General features: G+C 47.9%; 1 protein-coding gene across 3 annotated transcripts in view; it reads right to left on the reverse strand.

Moving 5' to 3' along the window:
- Positions 1–19,132, reverse strand: part of LOC141086298 (D(4) dopamine receptor-like) — a 49,507-nt gene that overhangs the window by 13,869 nt on the left and 16,506 nt on the right. The gene's annotated exons all lie outside the window — the stretch shown is intronic.

Genomic DNA, 19,132 nt, shown 5'->3' on the forward strand with positions numbered 1-19,132 from the left:
TCCAGGTTGACCAAGCGGGAGGATCACTGGAACAAGTGCCCCTGGGCTCCCATTTATTGGATATACAAAAGGATGATATTTTCGCCGTTCTAAGGCTGAGAGCTCCTGCTTTCTCCTCAAAGCAGTGGGAAAACTACTCTCACCAGCCACCATGTGGAAACCCCCGGACAACACCCTATCCAGCAGGCTGCCTACCGGGTTCCAGAGGCTGTTCAAGGCATGATAAAGAACGAACTGGAGGAGATTAAATGACTGGGAGTTGTTCAGCCATCTCACAGTTCTTGGGCCTCTCCTGTCGTCCTGGTCCCCCAAGAAGGATGTACAACACGATTCTGCGTTGATTACAGATGATTAATTGATCCCACCAAGAGTGATTCTTACCCCATGCCCAGGATTGATAATCTTTTGGATCGACTGGCCAGTGCCCAATTTGTGACCATGTTAGACTTGAGCAAGGGGTACTGGCAGATACCACTAACGGAGGACGCTCGGGAGCGCTCAGCCTTCATTACTCCATTTGGGCTTTTTGAGTTCCTGGGAATGCCCTTTGGGATGAAAACTGCCTCCGCTACTGTCCAGAGACTGGTAGATTGACTGTTAGAACAATGTCAGGACTTTGCCTGTGCTTACTTGGATGACATTGCCATTTTTAGCACCACCTGGGAGGAACATCTTAAACACTTGGGCATAGTGCTAGACTGTATCCTTACTGCAGGACTGACCATTCGCCCTGATAAGTGCCAAATAGGGAAGGCTTAGGTGCAGTACCTCGGGCATGGAGTAAGGGGTGGGACCCTAAGGCCTGAACCTGCCAAGGTAGAAGCCATTAGCAACTGGTGTAGACCCCAGACTAAAAAGCAGGTACTTGCATTTTTAGGAACTGCTGGTTACTATTGAAAAATGATAATTACTTACTGGTAATTTGATTTTCCAGAGCCATGACAGCGCCGCACATGAGAGAAAGCACCCACCTCCAGGAACAGGAAACCTGCAGCAGAGATAAAAGGGGACGGCACCTCTCTCCTCAGTTTGTTTCAGAGTATGCAAGGTAACTGCCTTAATAGTTGACATGTATTTTTTATTTTAATTAAGTCACTATTATCCACCTTTGATATATTTTATTTATATATATATATATATATATATATATATATATATATATATATATATATATATATATATATATTTTCCTCATATACACATATATTTGTGCATCACACAACCATCACCAAGATAGGGCGGGAATCAATGCAGTGCTGTCATGGCTCTGGAAAATCAAATTACTGGTAAGTAATTATCATTTTTTCCCCTCCCCATGACAGCACCACACATGAGAGGAAGAAATAGAAGAGACTCCTAGGGTGGGACAACAACAGATAACACCTTTCTCCCAAAGGCAAGATTCGAGAGCCCAAGATCTAGCCTGCAATGACAGAAAAAAAGTGGATGGTGAAGACCATACTGCTGCTTTACAAATCTGTTCTACAGATGCATTAGCTCTTTCGGCCCAGGATGTGGTTATGACCCTTGTAGAGTGAGCCATTACACCCAGTGGGGAAGTCTGACCTGAGGAAGAATAAGCCAGTGAAATAGCCATGCGCAGCCATCGTGCAATGGTTGATTTTGAAGCCTTTTTTCCCCCTCTCTTTGTCCCCTGGAAGGAGACAAAAAGGGCTGAAGACTGTCGCCATAATTTTGAGACCTCTATATATTGGAGTAGGCAATGTCTAACATCCAAGCAATGAAAGGTTTGCTCTCCCTGGGATTTTGGGTTGGCACAAAACGAGGGCAAACTTATCTCCTAGTCCCTGTGAAATTTGGAATTGACTGTCAGGAGGAAGGCCGGGTCAGTTTTTATGATTACTCTGTCATCCAAAAAGGTAGTATATGGGGGATATACAGCGATAGCTTGCAGCTCGCAGACACGTTGAGCTGAAGTCAGGGAAACCAGGAGTTTCGAGGGTCTGGTTGTGAAGGAGGCTCAAAAGAACCTGTAGACCCAGGGGTGATTGGCAAGTTTTTGGTTAAACAGCGCACCCAAGGCAGATACTTGCACCTTCAGGATGCTCATGGACAACCCTCTTTCTAGCCCCTTTTGGAGGAATTCTAGGATTTCCTTTATTGGAACTTCCTGGCTCGTTTCGGATAACTGTCGGCCTGAGAACTCCAGGAACCTTTCCCAGATTTTTTGGTACTTGACTGAGGTTACCTCTTTCCTGCTAGCGAGCAGGGTGGTCACCAAGGGGACCGAGAATCATTTTGCCAAAAGGAGTCCCCTCAAGTTCCATGCGGTGAGATGGAGTCTGTGCACTTGAGGATGTAGTACTGGGCCCTGGTGTAGGAGATTCGGGATATCCGGAAGGATCCATGGGTCCGAGATAGACATGCGTCTGATCCATGTGAACCATGCCCTTTTTGGCCAGAAGGGCGCCATAAGGATTACTCGTGCCTTGTCTTCCCGAATCTTTTTCAGGACTATTGGGATTAGCGGAATCGGGGGAAGTGCATAAGCTAGGCGAAATTCCCAGCGGTGTAGCAGTGCATCCACCCCTTCTGGGTGTTCTCTTGGGTTTAGAGAGTAGAACTTGTTTACTTTCCGATTGCTTCTTGTGGCAAATAGGTCCACTTCTGGTGTGCCCCAGATGGCACAAACCTTCCCAAAATATTTCCCGATTTAGGGAATATGCCACCTAAAAGAAGTCAGCCAGAAGATTGTCTGTCCCTTTCAAATGTGTCCCTGTCAGGGACAGAAGATTGTTTTCTGCAGACATAAATAATTTTTTGGATTCTGCCATCAGCAAAGTTGACCGTGTACCCCCTTGCCGGTTTATGTAGGCGATGGCCGTACTGTTGTCGGATAAAATTGAAATATGTTTGCCTTGGACTTCTTTTGCCTGAAAAAATGCTCGCCTTACAGCTGCCATTTCTTTTAAATTGGAAGATGCTGTACTCATTGAGGGTTCCCATTTGCCCTGTAGAATCCGGACCCCTAGGTGTGCCCCCCAACCTAACGGACTTGCGTCCGTGGTTAGCACCACCGGGTTCTGAACAGACCACTGTACTGCCTTGCTTAAATTTTCGGTGCTCAGCCACCATTTTAATGAGTCCTGAACTTGTGGTGACAAGATTCTCTTCCGATTTAAGTTGCAAGGGTCTTTTCCCTGCTCAGCCAAGATCTGCCATTGCAATTCTCTTGTGTGGCTTTGTGCCCACTGGACCGCCGGGATTGTTGCTGTTAAGGTACCTAGAAGTGACATCGCCCCTCTTATTGATATGGCCTGACCAGGATGTATTTGTTGTATTTTTTGATGAATGGTCCGGATCTTCCTTTCTGGGAGGACACATTGCTGTTTGACGGAATCTAATTGAATTCCGAGGAATTCTTGTCTATGGCCCCGAATTAATCTTGATTTTTTGGAAGTTTATCATCCAGCCTACTTTGGTTAGTATCTCTACCACTTTTGTAACTGCCTCTCGACAATTTTCTTCGTTGTTCCCAACGACGAGGAAATCGTCCAAATAGGGTACTAGCAGTATGTTTTGTTTTCTCACAAAGGATGCTATCTCTGAAATGATCTTTGTGAATATATGAGGGGCCACTGACACTCCAAAGGGAAGGCATTGATACTGAAGGTGAGTGGGGACCTGAGCAATCTCCACCAACCTTGGGTATTGCTGATGTCCTTCCCATATGGGCACATGGTAGTAAGCATCGGTCAGATCTATTACCGCCATGTAGTAGCCTGGGTCGAGTAGCCCTATTGCCGATTTTAGAGTTTCCATCTTGAAGCTTCCACTCGGATATACTTGTTTAATGCTCTTAAGTTGAATATTGTTCTCAGTGAGCCATCTGGCTTTGGCGTGAGGAACAGGGTGCTGTAAAATCCCCTTCCTATTTGGTGGTGTGGTACGTCTAGTAACACCTCCTTTTGTATGAGGAGCTGAACCTCCCTCTCTAATGTAGCCTGGTTCTTTTTGGCGACATGTGTCATTTTTATTAGTTGTGGTGGGGAGCTGCGAAAGCTTAGTTGCAAACCTTCGGCCAATAAATTGATTACCCATTCTGAGGCGGGTAAAGCTGCCCACTGGTGGATAAAAAAAAACGAAGTCTTCCCCCCCCACCACCATCCCGGCGTCATTGGTGTTTGGTGTCGGACTTTGGGGTGGTTTTACTAAAGAGGAACCCCTTTTCCTTCCTGTCTCTCGAGGATCTGCCCCGTATGGATCTGTCGTCCGAGCGGCCCCAGCCCCCTCTATTCCCTGCCCCATGAACGGACGAGCGAGCGTCACTCCAATGGTGCCTAGAGACAGGGGGTGGTGGGAACCATTTCTTTTTATCTGCCGCTTTCTCTAAGATTTCGTCCAGCGACTTTCCGAAGAGTTATTATCCCTCACATGGGACTGCACAGAGCTTGAGCTTAGACTGGAAATTTGTCCCCCAATTTTTTTGCCATAGTGCTCTGTGACCCGAGTTAGTAAAGGTGCATGCACGGGCGGCACCTCAGACGGAGTCCACTGCGGTATCTGCAAGGAATCCTGCCGCTTTCTGAAAGGAAGGTATTGCTTCTAGCAGCCATTCCCTTGGGTATTTATTTTTTATCTGGTCACGGAGTTGCTCTAACCACTTGACCATAGCATGCGCTGTGCAATTGGCGGCTACTCCAGGTTTAAATGACCATGCTGAGGCCTCCCAGGCAGATTTAAAAAAAGCATTTGCTTTATTGTCGAGGGGGTACTTTAAGGCACCCATGTCTTCAAATGGCAGGGCTATCCCTCTGGAGGTACTGGAGATGGCAGCATCCAGTCTAGGAGCTTTTTCCCCATTTTTCACATACCTCTTCATCAAACGGGTATTTCCGTTTAAGTGCTTGTGGTATGGCCATCTTTTTGTTGGGCTCTTTCCACTACCTTTTTATTAAATTTAGCAAATAATGGTGGAAGGGAAAAACTCTACGTTTCTTTACTTCTAAATTACTGAACATAGAGTCCTGTACTGTACGTGGCTCTTTAGGAGTTTCCACCCCCATGGTAGATCTAACCAATTTAAGTAATTTTCCGATGTCCTCGGATAAAAAAAATAAGGGTGACCTTCCTCCTCATCCGAGGAGTCCAGGTCGGAGTCACCAGAGGATCCCAACTCCCTCAGCTCTTCATCTGAGTCGTCATCTGTTTGGGCCTTCGCAGGTGGGGGTGGGGTGGGTTTGATGGAGCTGAGCGCAGTTTTTAACTGCTCCTTTACAGTGGTTGCGACCTCATCCCGGATGATGTTTCTTATATTCTGGAGTACGGATGGTGATCCTTCAGCCGCTGTTTTCCTAATACATGAGCGACAGTCGCTTGGCGTACGCTTTAGGGAGATTTTTCTTGCACAAAGCACAAGGATTGTTTTTCTCTTTGGAGGTGGCCTTTTTTGCCTAGGGGGAGACATGACATAAAGGGCATCATTACCCACACAGTTTTGCCTTACAAAGGCAATCACCCACCCCTCGGGTACCACGGTAGCCTCTGGATCTTCTGGTCTGCGCACTTCAGTTGCGGGGTCTGCCATGCTTCCAGCTGCTGCCACCTGAGTGTGTCCCGTTTCTTTATACGGGGGAGCGGTGTGCGCGCTCCTGGATCAGCTCCCTCCTAGAAGTGTCCAGCACACAGGCTTCCCCCAGCATGTGACATTACTTCCGATGCAACAGGAAGTTATCCCCCATTCAGTCGGCACCAGCGTCATGATTGGCACACCTCCTCACGGCCCAGCCTCCTGCCTGGAGCGACCACCGGGGAGTCCAGCGGAGGGGGATGAGCGCGTCACTGACAGCCCCCCTCAGCTGGGGTTACAGGCACGCGCGACCGCGTCCAGCTGTCCCATTCCCTCTACCCGGACCTCAGCCTCCTGACCGAACACAGAGAGGGATCCCCCTAGAAGGTGCGTAAGCCTGCTGCAGGCATCCACCCGTAGGAACAGGAAACCTTAAACTGAGGAGAGAGGTGCCGCCCCCTTCTTTTATCTCTGCTGCAGGTTTCCTGTTCCTGGGGGCAGATGCCTTCTCTCATGTGCAGTGCTGTCGTGGGGAAGGGAACAATTTGTTCCTAATTTTAGCACCTTGGCCAAGCCTCTAACCGACCTGACCCGCAAGAACATGCCTAGGAATGTGACGTGGACGACTGCATGCAAGGATGCCTTTTCAGCGTTAAAGACTGCCCTCATCACTGATCCTGTCTTGGATGCCCCTGATTATAAGCGCAGGTTCCTCATGCAGACAGATGCATCCACTTTTGGGATTGGGGCAGTACTTAGCCAAGTGAATGCCGCTGGAGAAAAACATCCTGTTGCTTTTTCCAGTCGGAAACTACTGGGTCGGGAAGATGCCTATGCCACTATTGAAAAAGAGTGCCTTGCCATTGTATGGGCGCTTAAAAAATTGCAGCCATACTTGTATGGCAGAGACTTAACAATTGTTACAAACCACAACCCCATCACATGGCTGAACCGCATATCGGGGGACAATGGAAGATTGCTGCGGTGGAGCTTGTCCTTACAACCCTACAGCTTCTCTATCCAATACAAGCAGGGAAGCCAACACCAGAACTACGATGGACTGTCTCGACAAGAAACATACGCTCCCCAGGCCGACCTACCCCTGCCACTGTACAAGGAACTATAAGCGATTGAACAATGTGAACTAAAGTGAGCAGGCCAAAGGTCTGTGTAGCCCTCATGGCGTCCTCACTTATTTATGAGGGGGGGAGAGGTTGTGATGGTGTGATATTTTACATGGGTATCATTTTGTGTATATTTATAGTTTACGGATTTCCATAGTGTTCTCTTGTTGCCCTGTATCATTCCGTGTATTCCCATATTGTCTAGAGTCTCAATTATCTTCCAAGAGTCAGATAATTGAATTAGCTCACTTACTGTCTGCAGCTTGACTGTATCTATGCCTCTTGATGAACCCCCTGTAGTGCCTTAATCCCCAAGGAACCTTTGTCAGGTCTGAGAGGCCTGAAAACATCCTCAATCTGTCTGACTACCCCGACATAAGAAGGGGGCTGGGGAGGACAGGAGCTGTTCAAGTCAGACCCTGTGTGGTGATGATCGTGTGAAGACAGCACGTCAGAGAGAAGAGGAAGCATATGGACCCATTTTCTCCTTTAGCTGCTGGATTATTGGACTCTGATCTCCTTGGACATTCATCCTGTTACTGAACTGCATTCGTGTTCTGGACTATTGTATCCTCAGTGTGGTGGATTGTTTATGGACCTTTTAGTTTTGCCTATAATAAAGGTCTTGGGATTGTTCACACTTCCCCGCTCTGTTGATTGTGTGGTATCGGAGAAGGACCCCTTGACAGGGGGTGAGAGGACCATGCATACCAGGATAGGGAGATTCGGGGACCATGCATATCAGGATAGGGGGGTGAGGTTACCACGCATACCAGGATTGGGGGGTTCGGGGACCATTCATACCAGGATAGGGGGGTGAGAGGGTCATGCATACCAGGATAGGAGGGTGAGAGGGCCATGCATACCAGGATAGGAGGGTGAGAGGGCCATGCATACATTCAAATCCCTCGCGGCACCGTTCATTGGCTCAGCCGACGGGGGATTTGAATCCCGCGGCGCTCAGCCAATGAGCGGTGCCACGCAGCTTTGGCGGGGGATTCAAATCCCACTCGGCACCGCTAATTGGCTCAGGTGGTGGGGCGGGGGATTCAAATCCCCCTCCAAAGCCGTGTGGCACGGCTCATTGGCTGAGCCGCCCACTGGCAGATGTTCATTTCACCGCACTCCCGATGCAATAGCATCGGGCCTATTTCTAGTGAGAAAATAATCGCAGATGTGAGCTGCCCCATAGAGTAACAGGGCCAATTACTATGCCATGTTTTATCACATAGTACTCGGCTGTGTTGTACGGGAGTGTGACTCTGGCCTTAGCCGGACTCTCCATTTAATGTCAAAGTATGAATTAAACAGTGGAGAGGTGTACTTGGCTGACTCCATCAGCCTTATTGACTTAAAATGAGGCAGCACCATGCATGTTCAACTATTGCTTATTTGAAGTCCTCTTTTCTGCAGTTGAGCTAGTGATCATGTTAATCCCAAAAGTGGAACCCACATAATCAGATTATTATCACCAGTGACTTACCCTGAAGCCTGTGGGCCCCATGCAAAATCTTTAACAGGGCTTCTGACAATAGTCTAATAATATTAATTAGAGTTGAGCGACTTTTGTTTTTTTAGGGTCGCGTTTCGTTTCGTGAAACCCGACTTTTCCAAAAGTCGGGTCGAGCAAGATCGTCCGATTATAGGGAAAAGTCGGGGTCGTCCCGAAACACGAAACCCAATGTAAGTCAATGGGGAATAAAAGTCGGCAGTGAGAGGAGGACAGGAAACACACCAACAGTGCCCATTTGAATGCCAAAAGCATCAATTCTTCTTACTTAAGCTTGTCAACCTTAATTAACTTCATAATACAAGTTACGCACTGAAAAATGGGGGTTATTTGGCTACAGACTGTGGGGGGGGGGGGGGGGGGGGGGAGGGCTGGCTCCAGGTTTTCATGTGCCCTGGGCGAAGGAGCGCCCCTTTAACACATACCACAACTCATCATGCTCCGATAAGCAGAGAAATAGCGGTATAGTACAATGAAAAATACCTCACTTTTTACATCTCATGACGAGTCCCATCTATTTCTCCATACAGAATCATTGGTCCCATATAATGTTTGAAACAGTATATGATGAGCTCCACATAATGCTACAGTATATGTTGGTCCCCATGGATGAAGCTCTACTGTCTTATGGGCCCAAATAATGCTCCAAACATAATGGGCCCCATTTCTAATGCTCTAGTGTATAATGGGCCCTGTAAATGCTGCTCCAGTGTCTGATGTCCACCTTTGGAATGTTCCAGTGTATGGTGGGCCCCATCTATCATTCTCAGACGGTGTTAGGCCCAGTATGGATTGCACGTGATTGCACAAAAGGTGAGAAAGGGTACCGTATCCCCAGATAACATGTATGGATAGTGTACACATTCAAAATATATGTCTATACATCAGGAGGCAGGCTCAGACGGTGTTAGGCCCAGTATGGATTGCACGTGATTGCACAAAGGTTAGAAAGGGTACCGTATCCCCAGATAACATGTATGGATAGCGTACACATTCAAAATATATGTCTCAGGAGGCAGGCTCAGACGGTGTTAGGCCCAGTATGGATTGCACGTGATTGCACAAAGGTTAGAAAGGGTCCCTTTTCCCCGGATAACATGTATGGATAGCGTACACATTCAAAATTTATGTCTATACATCAGGAGGCAGGCTCAGACGGTGTCAGGCACAGTATGGATTTGACGGCCCAGATTACACAGCGGAGGAGCAGGGAGAGGTAAAGATTGCAAATGCTGGGGCCCTGCCCAAGCAAGTGGGGCCCACTCGTGGGCGTCGGTACTGGCACTGGGCCCCTCATAGTACAGCGGTGTGTCTGACGGCGGGTGTGCACCACCACCGTCAGAGACACTTGATTGCACTATGAGGGACCCTGTGCCAGTGCCCGCGCCCAAGAGTCGGCCTACCCACCTGTCCAGGGCAACGGCACTCGCACGGTGTCGTGCGCTAGGTGGTGACCCCGGCCATGGGGGGGGAGGCAGCACAGTTAGGGAGTTTTAGAAAGTGGCATATGTTGATGTTGGACATTCAGCTGATGCAAAAGGCGAAATAGGTGAAGTACCAGGAAGAGGTGGACCAAAGCAAGCCATTTTTCTGTCACCCTATGTGTCATCAGGGGAAGGTGGGACAAAATCCTTGGAAACCCATGCGTGGTTCATTTTAATGAAGGTTAGATCATCCACATTTTGGGTTGACAGACGGGTCCTTTTTTCTGTCAGGATTGATCCAGCTGCACTGAAGACTCTTTCCGATAGCACACTTGCAGCTGGGCAAGCGAGCTCCTGTAAGGCATATTGGGCCAATTCAGGCCAGGTGTCCAGTTTAGCGGCCCAATAGTCAAAGGGGAATGACCTGTGTGGGAGAAAATCGATATGGGAGGAAAAGTAGTTTGTAACCATAGTTGACAACTGCTGTCTCCTGTCACTTTCCATCGATGCAGTATTACCAGTTGTGTGAGCGGTATTTGAAAAATCAGTCCACAACATTGTCATGAAACCCCTGTCTCCAACGCCACTTCTGCTGTGTGCACCACGAACACCTCTGCCAAGCTGCCCCCGGGCCCGTACAGCTCGTGTGAGATCCATCACCGCTGCTGTGTGCTGGGAATGCCTCAAGCAACCGATTTACCAGAGTTGCTTGTTTATTAGCCAATATTAGGTCAAGGTTCTCCTGTGGCATGATGTTTTGTAATTTGCCTTTATAGCGTGGATCCAGGATGCTGGCCAACCAGTAGTCGTCATCGTTCATCATTTTGGCAATGCGGGGGTCCCTTTTTAGGATCCGCAAGGCATAATCTGACATGTGGGCCAATGTTCCCGGTGTCAATGATGCACTGCGAGTGCTGGGTGGAGGAGCACTTTCTGGCAAATCCACATCCCTCCAGTCACGCACAAACCCTGTACCAGACCTTGCCACGCCAACATTTTCACTTGCCCCACGAGATGCATCCTCCTCCCCTAAGTAATCATCCCCATCATCATCCTCCTCCTCCACCTCGTCCAGGAGAGGTCCCTGAGCAGACAATGGCTGAATGTCATCAAGGATTCCCTCCTCCTCTTCCTCCTCATCAACATTGGCTGCAGACGCCTGCTCCTTAAGGTGCGTCAAAGTTTGCATGAGCAGACGCATAAGTGGAATGCTCATGCTTAGGATGGCGTCGTCTGCGCTTACCAGCCGTGTGCATTCCTCAAAACACTGAAGGACTTTACAAAGGTCTTTCAGCTTCGACCACTGCACACCTGTCAACTCCATGTCTGCTCTCAAAGTGCCTGGCCGTGTATCCTCCCACAAATGCATTATGGCCTGCCTCTGCTCGCACAGCCGCTCCACCATGTGCAGGGTGGAGTTCCGCCTTGTTGCAATGTCGATAATGAGGCGGTGGTTGGGAAGGTGGAGCAATCGCTGCAGCTTCTGCATACGAACGGAGTGTACAGGCGACCGGCGGATGTGCGCGCACAGTCTTCGCACCTTCTGGAGCAGGGCTGTTAACTCCGGATAATTTTTGAGGAAGCACTGCACCACCAGGTTCAAGGTGTGAGCCAAGCAAGATATGTGGCTGAGTTTTGAAAGGGCTATGGCTGCCACAAAATTACGGCCATTATCACTAACTACCTTGCCTGCCTCAAGATGTACACTGCCCAGCCATGACTCAGTTTGTCGCTTCAAGTACTCGGCCAGCACCTCGGCGGTGTGTCTGTCGCCCAAACACATCATCTGCAACACAGCCTGCTGACGCTTTCCACTAGCTGCTCGATAGGGGGACACATCGTGTGCAACAGTGGCAGCTGCAGATGGAGTGCTCGTACGACTGCGCTCTGTGGACGAGCTTTCGCTTCTGGAGGAGGAGGAGGAGGGTCGAACGCCTACAGCCAACTGTTTCCTATACCGTGGGCTAGGCAGCACTGTCCCACCACCGCTGTCCCCTGTGGACCCTCCATCCACCACATTAACCCAGTGCGCAGTGATGGACACGTAACGGCCCTGGCCATGCCGACTGGACCATGCATCAGTTGTGAGGTGCACCTTTCCGCTCACTGACTGCTTGAGTGCATGGACAATGCGGTCTTTCACATGATGGTGGAGGGCTGGGATGGCTTTGCGAGAGAAGAAGTGGCGACTGGGTAGGTCATAGCGTGGTACTGCATAGGCCATGAGTTCGCGGAAAGCTGTGCTTTCCACCAACCGAAAGGGCATCATCTCAAACGAGATTAGTTTGGCAATGTGGGCGTTCAAACCCAGTGTACGTGGATGAGAGACTGAGTACTTTCTTGACCTACTCATAGTGTCTGGGAGGGTGAGCTGGACTTGAGAGCTGCATATGGTGGAAGTAGCGGTGGACAGGGCGGACTGAGAGAGGGTTGATGATGGTGATGGAGTTGGTGTTCTTTCTGATGGCCTAGAATCAGTCTTTCGTTGATATAACAGTGGGATTCCCTGACTGCTGTGGCCTTGCAACGACACCTCAACATTTGCTGCTGTGCTAACCGGTGGGCTTACAGTGGGGGAAACAATGTAGCGTTGCTGACTACCTTCGTTGTGATCAGTTGCACATGTGGCACTTGAGGTTTGGTGTTGTGTCCACGCTTGCAAGTGCATGCTGGTTAAATGTCTAAGCATGCAACTGGTATTCAAATTTTTCAGATTTTTCCCTCGGCTAAAGGTCTTTGTGCACTTCTTACAGATAACCTTGGCCTGATCATGAGGATTTTGGTCAAAAAAGTGCCACACTGCACTCTTCCTACTTTGGCAGACATTTTGCGGCCTAGCACGCTGTGATCTTTTGACCCTCTGGACAAGCTGTCCAGCAACTCTTTTGATGTTTGGAACCTGTCTTTGGAGTGCTCCGGGCCTGCCAGATAACAGCTGTTGCGATGTCGATGTCTGCTGTGGATGCTCCTCATCTGAGCTATTGGAAGCAGCACCCTCTTCCCCCAATGGATGCCAATCTGGGTCAACAACTGGGTCATCCATCACCTCCTCTTCTATGTCATGTACACCTTCCTCTGTCACCGTGTATGGTGGTATAGTGTGAGGGAAGGGGCACCTGAGTCTCATCAGGGTCAGAATCTGGCTCTGTACACTGCGAGGACAATGTAGTGCTCTGAGTGAATGTACCAGCAGAATCATCCATCAGCGGCTGTGCATCAGTGCACTCCATGTCAGATTCATCTTGGCCTGGGTAATTCACCATTTGACTTGATAATCCAGGCATGGTATGTGAAAACAGCTCCATGGAGTAATCAGTAGTATGGCCTGCGTCATCCTTCAATCTTGGTTGGGGTGAAGGACACAAGGAAAGGTGTGGTTCATGAACATGAGCCTCCAATGACGACTCAGTGCTTTTACTTTTTACAACTGAAGAAGAGGAGGCGATAGAGCTGGAGGCTGAGTCAGCAATGTAAGACAAAACTTTTTCCTGATGCTCTGGCTTTAAAAGCGGTTTGCCAACTCCTAGAAAACTAAGCGTTCGAGGCCTTATGTAGCCAGACGATGACGCAGGGTCAGCACCTCCTGCATTCGGTCCTATTTTGCTCTTGCCACTACCATCAGATACACCACCAACACCATCATTACCAGCTGCCAACCCCCGCCCAATTCCACGGCCTCTTCCACCAGCCTTCCTCATTTTTGGTAGAAATGTAGACAAAATCCAACAAACTATATAGTAATGTAAAACAAGGTACAAGGTGTCTATAGGACAGGGGAGATTTTGAATTTCTGCAGACACTTGTGGACACTGGACACTTTTGGATTGTGTGAGGCCCACTGATATCTGAGCGCTATGTGACAGGCTCGATGGCACAGCTGTGACCAAAGTGACTAGAGGATAAGGGAGATTTTGAATCTCTGCACACACTTTTGGACACTGGACACTTTTGGATTTTGTGAGGCCCACTGATATCTGAGCGCTATGTGACAGGCTCGATGGCACAGCTGTGACCAAAGTGACTAGAGGATAAGGGAGATTTTGAATCTCTGCACACACTTTTGGACACTGGACACTTTTGGATTGTGTGAGGCCCAAAGAATATCTGAGCGCTATGTGACAGGCTCGATGGCACAGCTGTGACAAAAGTGACTAGAGGATAAGGGAGATTGGATTGCTTTTAAAAAAGCAGTTTGCGGAGCAGTGGGTAAACAGCAATGCAGGAATGTCAGGAAGCCTTAGAAGGCAGCCCAACAACCAACACCACTGATACACCACTATGTAGCCTCCCCTTGCACTGCACACACAGTGACTGGTGTGTTGTGCAGGCCAAATTGCTAGCAGCAGAAGCAGTTTTTTTTTCTTCTCAGCAGGACAAAAAAAAAAAAAATTGTGATTGCTTTTAAAAAAGCAGTTTGCGGAGCAGTGGGTAAACAGCAATGCAGGAATGTCAGGAAGCCTTAGAAGGCAGCCCAACAACCAACACCACTGATACACCACTATATAGCCTCCCCTTGCACTGCACACACAGTGACTGGTGTGTTGTGCAGGCCAAATCGCTAGCAGCAGAAGCAGTTTTTTTGTCTTCTTCCCTGCCTAACGCTCTCCCTACAGAATCAGCAGCAACTTCTCCCTATACTAAGATCGGCAGAAGTAAGATGGCGGTCGGCGTGCACGCCCTTTTATACCCCCTGTGACGCCCACCAAAGCAAGCCAATCACTTGCATGCCCTTCTGAAAGATGGTGGTGACCCGTGCCTATGTCATCACGTTGCCCACAGTGTCCGTGGATCCTGATTGGCTGAAAAAGAGCGCAAAACAAACTTTTGAAACGCGACTTTGGCGGGTAAGTCGCCGACCTCGTGGCCGACCTCATCCTAGGGTCGGGTTTCGTTTCATGAAACCCGACTTTGCCAAAAGTCGGCGACTTTTGAATTTTTTCGACCCGTTTCGCTCAACTCTAGTATTAATATTATTAAATGGATCAAAAAGACTCTTTGCCCCCCTCCCCCCCACCTATGTGGTTAAGGGCCCAGATACAACTACAACTCTCACTGTCACTCTACTTACAACTTTATCTCTCAGTTAAATTATGGAAAGGTCTATGGTGGGAAAAGTCTTAAAGCATAACCATCACTTTAATTTCATAAATCAATAATACACATTAAAACAACTTTAATATATCTTAGACAAAACTGCTTTCTCAGCCAGGACTGAAATTTCATTATCAAAATTCTCAATTCACAAAATCTGTATTCCATAAAGACAGGTTTTTACATGACTGAGGTACAATCTTAGTAACTGTCATCTTCTATGTAAAAGGGAGAGAGGAGGAGAATGGTAGAGGTAATAAAGGCATATAGTAAGGAAAGGAAAGAAGTTCCAGCATCAAGCGCCTTTATTAAAATCTTCAATATTTTATTTTCATGTCAAGAAAAAAAAAAAAAACATGTGGGGACGCAGCCCATAAACGCCTAGGCATTAAGGGGCTGCGCCCCCACATGATGTTTTATTCTTGACATGAAAATAAAATATTGAAGATTTTAATGAAGAGACACCTGGTGATGGAACTTTTTTCCTTTCCTTACTATTACTAATGAGCACGTATCCAGCAACTTGTTCCTGGCACCTGAGTTCATTCAGATCCCTGTGAGGCAACATTAGTCCCTTTCCCTGCTCCTGTTATGATGTTGGAATAAAGGCAGAGCCTCCTCTTCCTACTCACATCTACATAGAATCTTCTAAACACCAAATGTCATCTCCTATCTCAATAATTGGAAAGTCTGACTTCACTGAACACAAATTCTACCCACAAATTGAGAATTTTAAAAATAACTGATAAGTCCAGGAGGAGAAAGATGTAGATTTCTCTGATGAGACATACTACAAAGCTGGAAAAATATTCAGGATTGAGAGTCCTCAGTAGTTGATACCTTTTAATGGCTAACTGAAAAGATGCTAACACATTGCAAGCTTTCGAGACTACTCAGGTCTCTTCATCAGGCTAGACTAATACAAAATCTGAAGTCACATATTTATGCACAATACAGTCTAGAAAAAATGCAATAGATAAGACAAGTGACGTGAAGCAGAACTATCAATATGGGAGAGGGAGAAACATAAATATAAACATTGGACCAGTTCATAGATAAGGAGTCCGGATGTTTTATGGTCCTCTGATTGGGGTCTAGTTCTGTGTTGTGAAGCCCCCACGGTTTTAAAAGGAAATTCCTTAATTGATGTAAAAAGACATAAATCCATGCGACACATTCATTCCAGCACTGAGAGTGTCAAAGGTCGTCATAAATTTGTACTCCCAAACTCGTCCGTCTCTCTGAGAATTGAAGTTACCTTTCAATACCAGTAATTTCATATCCACGTTGCTGTGATCAGGGATACAGAAATGTTTTGCCACAGGTAGATCCATTCTTTTTTCTCTTTTTGTGTGACGATGAGCATTCATCCTTGTTCTAAGCTTTTGCCCTGTCTTCCCCCACATACAGACCTTAGAACAAGGATGAATGCTCATCGTCACACAATAAGAGAAAAAAGAATGGATCTACCTGTGGCAAAACATTTCTGTATCCCTGATCACAGCAACGTGGATATGAAATTACTATTACCTATGCGGGATCAATAGTAAAAGATAGAATGTTAAAAATGATACAAAAATAAAAAGTCGGGGTATATTTACCTTCCGACATCCCGCGCAGTCTCAGCGACGCTCCCGTTCCCAGCGATGCCTTGCGAGACCTGTGGTGATGTTGGTCTCGCGTTGCTATAGCGATCTCAGGAGACCGCTAGAGTAACGCGAGACTACGTCATCACAGGACCTTGCCGCAAGGCATTACTGGGAACGCTGAGGCCCGGGAAGGCTGCGTGTGACACCGGAAGGTAAATATATCCCGATTTTTTATTTTTTATTCTTTTTTTTACAGGGCTATGGTACCCAGGGCCTGGAGGACAGTCTCCTCTCCTCCACACCGTGGGTACCTGGGTCACCCTCCCAGGGCTGTGGGGTACTCGGTACCGGGCCGGTGTCCGGGGAATGTGGTGTCACAGCGGCGGTGACCCGGTCCGTGGCCCTGGGCGCCCAAATCAAGGGTGGTTTGTGATATAGTTTATGTGATAGTTCGTGACGCCACCTGTGGTGTTTGGCAAGCAAGATGTTAAGCCAATGCTGCGTGCAGATCCTCTGAGGCTGATGGTGTGTTGCAGCATAGATGGTATAGCTCCCCACAGGTGAAGCTGTAACCCCAGGGCAATGTATAGGTGCGGGCGGTGTGAGGAATGTTGGTACCCAGATGTAGCAGTGCTGACGATGTTAGCGCACAAATGAATGGTAGACACCAGGGCTTGTAGTTCCAAAGCTTTACTCACAGTCCGTAGTACACACTGGTGCCTGCCTCCGTGCCGTGTCTTCCGGGGCAGAGACTCAATCAACCTCCCGGACAAGTCAGGATTCTCCTCTCCAACACTCCGCCAACATGTACCTTTCCTGAATGACTCCTCTTTTGCGCCTTAAGGTGTGAAGAGCTCCAGCACCGTGGTACTCTGAAGTTCCTCCTGTCAGATGTTCCTAACAACTCTACTCGTATGGCAGACAGCTGTAGCCTCTCTCAGGGACTCCCTTCTCCCGAGTCCTGGCTCTCTATTCAGTTGCTGTTGTGCCCCGAGTCTTGGATGGGAGTAATGCATTTACAGCCAACTACTCCACCGGTGTCTGCTGCAGAACCATAAGTGTCCATACAACCTCGGGGACCGGGCCTCGGCCTTGCACTGAGAACCTATAGGCAGGGTTCCTCTTCCAACCCACAACTCCTCTCTGTTCTCCTACTCCTTCGTTCCGCACTGTTCCTTCTCTCTCTTATGGAAGCTTAGGTTGCAGTTCTACATCTTTCTCCTTCTGTTCCTTTCCCGTGCCAGCTGGCTCAGATCACTGAGGCAGCTGCAGCACTCCTTCCTCCATCCCTTCTTCCAGGGATCCTCACTCCTGTCTGAGTGACTTCCTACCCGACTGACCTGTCATTCTAAACCTTCCCAACCTTTTATATATCTCAACTCTACCCACCTCCCAGCTCATCTCGTGTTACGAAGCAAGGACCCACGAAAGGTGCTCTGCTACCCTCTAAGCATGGAGCCGCAATGTGGTCCTGCTGAACTATCCTGTTTGTGGGGTGCAGGTGTTGGAGTGTGGAAAGGACCTCCCAACTTACCTAGGTGGTGGGGCACTACACCTTAGGAGAAGGTGCAGTACCTCTGTGGCGACCGAGCCTCAGGGGCGCCTCATACCAACTGCACATGAGACGCTTAACTTCGCGCATGGTGGGCATAGCCACATGCGGGAAGTAAGCGGTTCTCATGCATTCCTATGGGTGCGGAATCGCAGCAATTCTTTGCGATTCCGCAAAAAAGAATGAGCATGCTGCGTTTTTTTCCGCGATGCGATTCCGCCGCAGAAAAAAGCGCAGCATTAGCACAGCATGTGCGGAATGCCATAGGAATGCATGGGGTGCATTCTGTATGAGTTTTTTTAAACGTTTTCGCAGCGTTTTCACGCCGAAAATCGCGGCAAAAACGCTTAAAAATCGCATCGTGGGCACACAGCCTTATTTCGCACATGACTATCATGAAAGATGTTAAAGACAAATATTAAGGCTATGTGCCCACACTAGTGTTTTTAAACGCTCAGGAAAAGGATCCCCTTTCCCAGAAAATGCGTGGAAAAAGACACGCGTTTTTTGCGCGGTTTTTTACGCGTTTTTTGACACGCGATTTCTGGGAACATTGGGGATGGCTAAAAACACTCAGCTATGTGGAAAATAATGTGCATGCTGCATTTTTAGCCGCTAAGCGATTCCTGAGCGGTTAAAACCGCATGCATTGGCACAAAAAGCCAAAAACGCATGCAAATGAATTAGAAGCATCATGTAAGCATTTCTGCAGCGTCTGAGCTGGCACAAACGCTGCGGAAATGCTTACAAAAACACAACGTGGGCACACAGCCTAAAAAGTATCAATAACAATGCAGCTTTGATTAAAACTAGCGATGAGCGAATGTGCTTGGACAACAAGTTATCTGGTCATCCTCATGTGCTAACCAAGTGTCTTCGGCGTGCTAGAAAAATATGTTAGAGTCCCCCGCGGCTGTTGGACAACTGCAGCACATGTAGGGATTGACAAACAGGCAATCCATGCATGTTTTACGGCTGTCGAACAGCCGTGAGACATGCAGTTGTGGGAACTCCAACATATTTTTCGAGCAAGCCGAAGACCCTTGGTTAGCACACTTGTGCTCGGATAGCGCTTTATCCGAGCACATTCGCTCACCACTATTTAAAACCTGAAATACCAAAAAGAAAAACAGCAGCGTCAAAAACACAAGAAAAAAAAAAACTCCAGCAACCCGATTTACTTAATAGTTGCAGAAATTGTCAAACATCAAAAACTTAAAATATTCTCCATGGACATGTAGTCTTAAACTCAAGAGTGACCGTAAATACAGAAGAGATACTCCACTTATAATTGAGATAAAAATAAAAAAAT

Source organism: Dendrobates tinctorius, unplaced genomic scaffold, assembly GCF_039654945.1.
Source record: "Dendrobates tinctorius isolate UK_male_01 unplaced genomic scaffold, ASM3965494v1 ptg000031l, whole genome shotgun sequence".
In the NCBI taxonomy this organism is placed as follows: domain Eukaryota; kingdom Metazoa; phylum Chordata; class Amphibia; order Anura; family Dendrobatidae; genus Dendrobates; species Dendrobates tinctorius.